The sequence below is a fragment of the Eubalaena glacialis genome, chromosome 4 (assembly GCF_028564815.1).
Source record: "Eubalaena glacialis isolate mEubGla1 chromosome 4, mEubGla1.1.hap2.+ XY, whole genome shotgun sequence".
NCBI classification, from domain to species: domain Eukaryota; kingdom Metazoa; phylum Chordata; class Mammalia; order Artiodactyla; family Balaenidae; genus Eubalaena; species Eubalaena glacialis.
In genome coordinates, this window is record NC_083719.1 from 80,274,299 (window position 1) to 80,280,552 (window position 6,254).

Genomic DNA, 6,254 nt, shown 5'->3' on the forward strand with positions numbered 1-6,254 from the left:
GTTTTGTGAAATGTTTTATAATGTCCCTGCCTGGGGACGTGTTAGAAAGCACTTTATTTTTTATATATTAAATATTTATGTGTGTACCTGGTTAGTATGTATATAGTACACGTGCACAGACACCGTACGCAGCGTTCCCTTTGAAGATGACCGGCGACGTCGTTTGTAGCTCTTCCTGGCTGCGCCCTCCCGTCCTTTCCCACTGCTGCTCATCCCGCGCACGCAGCTTTCACCTGCCGCCTCCTGGCGCAGCTGCCTCGTTCCTTTGAACCAGGTCCTTACCCTCTTCTTCTGCCCTCACGCGATGTGGAAGGACAGTTAACCCCCCTCCAGGTGCTTTTGGCTGTTCAACACTGATTCTAGGACGCCCTCTCCCTCTTTTACAGCTGTCACTTTTTCAGAGGGTGGGGAGAATGTTAGTGCAGTTCTTATTAACTAGGATTGTTATATCTGAGCACTCATAGTATGGTAGGTTGAATGAAAACTGCTGTTTTTATAGGTCAGAAGGGGCTAGTGATGACAATTTCATAGATAAATACCAGGCATCTTGCTAGGCCCCGGCAGCTCTCAGACTTTTGTCATCCCGTGTCCTTGTTTAAACTGCAGCTTTTCCCTCTTTTAACTCTATTCTACATTGAACGAACAAAACGCAAAAACATAAATTCAGTGCTCATGCCTTGCTCTTATCTCTAATTTGTACAAGCCCGCATTCTCAGCCTTCTCTTCCTCGGCTGTTTGGGCTCGGAAACACACTGCCCCCTGTGTTCACACCCAGTAAGCCCTCCTCAGTCTCACTTTAGGATCCCAGGGACTGGGGTTTGTTAGATTCTTTCTTTAATATCAAGGCCCAGATCCCATCACAAAGTTCTCCTCTTCCTTGCCCCCCACACTGAGGTCTTCCTCACAGTCTTTGACACATCTGTGTGCATAATGGAGTGGACTAGGGTGCTCGTGGCAGAAGCGCTTCCTTGGCCTGACTGTATGTAGCTAACTCTGGGTGCTGGTTAGTCCAGACATTTGCACTGGGCAGTATTGCACCCCAGGTGGCCTCTCCATTTAATCAGATAACTCTCCCTCTTAACATCTGTAGGTGACTATTATTTAGTCATTTTACTTTATAGTAATTTCACCAAGCTACCTGAGAAACTCCTTGCCTCTACAATTCCATTGTTGGCACCTCTTGCAAAAGGAGAACACCACCAACAAAAGGCAAGAACAGTAACTAAGAACATGAACTCCAGGATAGGTAGGTTTATATTGTTACATCTAAAATATAAATGTATGGTTCCAAGAATTAGTGGTAATATTTATACTTTACCCTAATCATTTACATAAATGCAAACAAAAGTTAGTGAACTTTAAATTTCACAGCAATTTGGGTCAAGATTGTGCTTAGTTTTAGTTGGCCAGGTAATTTCTTCCTTTTGCCGTGTCCTGTTGATGAGTGGCACTGCCAGAGGCCCAGACTGGCAGGAAAGAGGATGTCATTTCGTGAAGTTCTATTTCTCCGTGAACTGATCTATCCATCACAGGATGGAGATGTGGGTTCATCCAGAGGTGGCAAGCCTCCTCTCGACCATCTTCTGGTATATGAGAGAATAATCTTGGCCAGTCTGGGAAAATCATGAAGGCATCCTGCTTACAGAGAGTTGAAACCCAAACCTGTTATCCTTGTATAAGAGCTGGACCGGGGGCCTACCTACCATCAGCTCTGAACCGTGACTTCTTTTGTTCACTTACAGAATCGTGTGCCAGGTTAGAAGCTATAGTTAGCTAGTAATTTTGTTACGTAATTGAGTAGAATGAAGGAAAAATATTTAGGGTACTTCTAACCACTATTTTTGTGCAAATAGTCTAAAAGTGAAGTAAAAACAGTAGAAGTTTTCTACAGTATCTGGGTTTAGAGTGTATATGATTAACATACCTTTGTCCTTTTCAGGGAAAGCAAAACAACCACCTCTGCTAATAGTTGAGAAAAGAAAATTGGGTTGTTTTGCCATATCATTTACCTGGAAAGGATGCTTAAAAGCATCCTACATCACTATTATTAGTACCAGTGTATTTAGCTGTTCTCCCTTTATAGTCAGTATCTCTGTATGACACTGAGGTCCTCCCCACAGATAACTGTTTCAGAAATACAGGTATTTCTCTAGAGAAGGGCCTGGTTTATTTTCTCCAATTTCTTTCGTAGAATGTCTAAAGAAAATGCTACTTGCACATGTTGGTTTTTGAAATCCTCCTTAACCAGAAGAGTGTCGGGTCATACTAACACATAGGTAGGATGTAGCTGTTCAGACGTCTTCTGGGGGAGCTTAAACTTGTGGGAAAACACTGGTTTTCACAGATGCTCCACGTGGCTGTCTTTAAAATACTCGAAACGTTTTTTTGTCCTTCTCTTTGTTATGCTTGGAAACTCCTACAGTGTGTGGAGTCTTTGCAAAGAAACCTTTAGATGTGGTTCATAGGTATATGAATAAGTATCTGTGTAAAACAGTGAGTGTGCAGTGTGTAAATACTTTAAATTATTATGGTAGAAAAATAAAGTTACATACCATCCTGTGGAATGTTTGTTCTGTGATTATAGTGACACCTGCTGGAAGATCCGAGAAATAGCAGAAGAAAGGGAGTGAGGGTGTGTTTGTGCAAAATCCTTTATGGTTACTGACAGTAAGTCGTACAACTTGTCCACAGACTCATTTTCTAAACTATATCACTACTGTGGTTTTTCCTTTTTAAATTTTAAGCAATTTCAAAGAAGTCAGTATTATCCCAAAGGTCTGTCTTTAGTATTAGTTTTGGGCCCCTGCAGACATGGGACCTGCATTTGGTTCTTTGAAGGCAGCCTGGATGGCAACAACTTAGTCCTGGTGGGGAGGATCTTGGGGGGCAGGATTTTCTGGCTTTGGAAACTTTTGTAAATCCCCACTTCTTGGGTGTTCCAGAAAGAGACATCACAAGATTGTAAGTTAGTCTTTGTTCACGAAATATGCCGAAGGGTAGAAAAGCTTGAAAAAGAATTAAACCCAAACTGAAGGCACAGAAAAGCACTGTTAGTGCTACTAGGTAGAATATTAAATGGAGCGAATTCTGATTGGGGAAAACATACATAATCATTTCTTAAAGAGAAAGTTAATCCTTATACTTAGTGTTTATGTGTGGCAGTTCAGAACAAATAAAAAAGGAAAATTATGTCAACTGAACTGCACACATGAAGTAGGATGAATGTTACAGCCACTGAGTACATAGTGCTTATGTCTGTACTGAATGAACACTGCGAAATAATCTATGTCACAATGAGGTCTGTGCTTAAAAATACAAAATTCTTCACTATATTCATGTCCAGACCTCCAGCTTTTCAGGGATTAGAACTTGAGCAGCTGTCCAAAAATCTTAAAAAGAGGTTGTTATTGTCTTGAACAGCAAATGGTGACTAACAAATATTAAGAATCCTGTTAATTATCTCAATTTTCTCTTTTATTTATTTATTTAATTTTTTATTTTAAAAACATTTTTTTGGTACCCACACCAGTTAGCAGCATCCTGTTGCCTGGTATCACCTGGAATAACACAGTCTTGGATTGCTGCCGCCCTTTCTGGGCAAAGAGACTTTGTCACAGTTTTTCCCCTGTTCCCATAAACAGTTATCTATTTGTATGTGAACCAAGGAACATCTCTCTCCCTCACAGAGAATGTAATCAAGACATTCAAGAAACAGCAAGCAGTTCCCAGTTCTTCGTTATTTCACTACCTAGCTCACCATATTGTTTCTGCTTCCATCTATTTTCTGTGTGTCTTTTAAATGGACAAGTCATATTCACATTATTATTTAGATGGTATTTTCCTTTGAATTTACTTCTCTTCTTTCCCCAAGTATCTCTAGTAGGCACGATGCTTAACGCAGTCCTTTGTGCCCTAAACGTGATGTCTGTGAGGTGTGTGCTTGGAGCGGGGATGTCTGTGTGCCTCCTCTCCCTTGTGAGCAGTGTGTGGATTTACAAAGAGACTGGACATCCAAGCCCAGGAGAATATACTAACAGGTCCTACAGAGGTAGAATGTATGCCATTGGCCTCGTTAAAATGATGTTCAAACCAGTTGAACAAACCAGTCCTGTCAACTAAAATGTACTAAAGTAGGTCCGTCAAACTCTAGCCAGAAGAAAGCAACCAGGCAATGTTTTCTAACTGAGAGTTCTTCACGGGTGACAGTTCTAGGACCCATTTTTAATTTCAATAATGAAAACTCCAACTCCAGAAGAAGGAAAAAAAGTAAACATTCTGCTATCAGATTGGATATAGACCAAACCACACACAAATTAACCAAGTATGAATTGTACCTACCTTAAATGACATTTTAAAAACCAGGATTATCTCAATCAATAATGTAGCACTACCAAGGGAAATGATGCTATTTGATGGCATAGAGGACTTGCTTCCAGAGGCTTCTAACAAGAAGCAGTAAGGTAGGAGTCTCTGAAGGGGAGGATGAGGGGGACGATAAATTCATTTTCTCCCAAGACCTTCTTTGGATCTGCCAAATAACAATGCCGTTTATGCGTTGCTGGCCGTCGCTGCAGTGAGGTCTGTGGGGAGCTATTGATTGGCTCACTCTAAGTACAAGGGAAAGATTCTGCGCCAGAGTCACCGCATGGATCTTCATCTTCCTTCTTGGGAAGGAAAAGGAAAGAGCGGTGAAATAACTTGGGATAGCACAGAGTATAAGGTTCTCAGTATCCTGTCAAGATGGGAATTTTGGTGATGGTTAGAGGCTGGGAAAGAGGTGAAAGTTTATCTAGGGATCTGGGAGGAAACGTGGCAACAGGACAGGAAGAGCTCACAAACCAGAATGACAAATATAGAGTGCATCCTGATAACATTTGCAGCCACAGGGCCATTATCACAGGTTCATTGGTGCGTAAACATGTGTTTTATATACTCTTCCTTAGAGGAGGTGGCATAGCATAGCGGTCAGGATTATGGATGGTGGAGTCCCACAGTTCTGAGTTCAAATCCACACACTCTACTAGGCGTGCAGCCTTAGATTTGACAAGCCATATAGAACTTCACACTTCAAACATTCATTGTGAGAGTTAAATATGTTACCACCTCTAAAGTTCTCAGCACAGCACCTAGTACAGACCTAGCCCTCAACATACGATACATAAAAATGTACCTGAGACGGAGAATTGTTTGTTTATTTTTAGGAACTGGCAAACTCTTGAGCTATTTCTAGAACTAAGTTTGCATGTAGGCCCCTGTGAACATTCCAGAGTTTAGGACTGGGTCAGAGTTCTGCCGATCCCTGAGATTAGACGCATCCACGAGGGTGATGAACTCTGTACCATGGCTCCTAGGGGAATGGGTAAGACCAAAAGCAAGAGCTGTGCATCCCAGATGCCTCCTGTCTACCTCCTCACTGCAGACCCGTCCCCCCGCAAAATCTCAGTGTAGACTCTTTCAGGACTCTACTAAGAGAGTAATCCAGACGTGTGAACAACCACTTGACCTGGATACAAAGCTATCCCTGGATAGAAGCTCAGGGATTCAGGATGGCCTGGGGACTGGAAGAATTCTGAAGAAAAGCTGCTTCCAGTGAAATAATTGCTAGAGATTTCTGGTCATGTGTTATATATCTCAGCAAGTAAGAGTCCCAATGGAGAGAGTATCCAACTTTGGGAAAGGACACTCTGCCATGTTTTCATAGATTGGGTTGTGTGCAGAAGGTTTGCTAGCAAGGCCTTCAGTACTCACACGTAAACTGAACTCTTACCCACAGATCTCTTCTAGTTGTGCAGACTAGGCCAATTTAACACATTCCTCTCTTCTCAGAATTGTTTGTAGGAGAAAATGGAGAGAGGAGAGAGAAGAGACCTAGCGTGGCAGCTAGCAGTCTTCTGCTCTCTGATGTTAGGATTGTTTTCAAATGTTAAGAAGTGAGAGGAGAGGAATCACTCAATAAAAAGGCCACACAGAAAAAAGTTAATGAGAAGAAAAGGTGTTGGAAAAGACTACAAAAATAATAGAAATAAGAAAGCGAAAATGGAAAAAGTGACAAAGAAGTAAAGAGTGAAGGAGGGATGACTGAGGAAAGTTGTAGACAGCAAATAAAAACATGGAATAGAGATACAGAAATGCAGGCAGTGCTTGAAGTATTTATGAAGAAGAGCAGTGACATGGAGGAATCAGATATCCTTGTGCAGTTAGGATTCTCCAGAGAAACAGAGCCAATAGAATACATACATGAAGAGATTTGTTAT